The following is a 532-nucleotide window of genomic DNA, read 5'->3' as shown; positions in this document are numbered from 1 at the left end:
CTAACTGACTCAAAAACTTTTAGATAAGAATTATTTTAGTGTTGATGAGGAAGATGGTAGGAAGAGAAAAGAAAAAAGTTTGAAAGGAAAGGACAAGGTTTTGTCAAAGAAAAATAACAGTGTGAAAAAAAGGATAGAAACAGAATCAAGTGAAGTTAAAAACAGAAATGAACTAAAAAGTGCAAGTGATAGTGCTGACAAAAAATGATGGGCCTACTGTAAAGATCAGAAAAATTAGGCAGTGTAAAATATTTTTTATTACTGCCTTGACTATAATAAATGTTATGATAGTGTGAATTTTTTATGCTAAAAAAAAACCTTTATAATTATGTTTGATTTTTAAGAGTAATAGAATTATTTTGAAATTACAAATTTTAAAATAAAAAATATAAATAAACATACTTTTATTAGTTTAAAACTTTAAATTGGCGTATTTGTATTTTTTTTAAATTAGACATTTTAAATAAATGTATGTGCATTATTTTAAATTAATGTAGTAGTATTTTTTAAATTAAAAATTTTAAATAAACAT

This window comes from Arachis duranensis, chromosome 9 (assembly GCF_000817695.3).
Source record: "Arachis duranensis cultivar V14167 chromosome 9, aradu.V14167.gnm2.J7QH, whole genome shotgun sequence".
NCBI lineage: Eukaryota > Viridiplantae > Streptophyta > Magnoliopsida > Fabales > Fabaceae > Arachis > Arachis duranensis.
The sequence above is the reverse complement of the archived record's forward strand: the minus strand, read 5'-3'. Positions refer to the sequence as shown.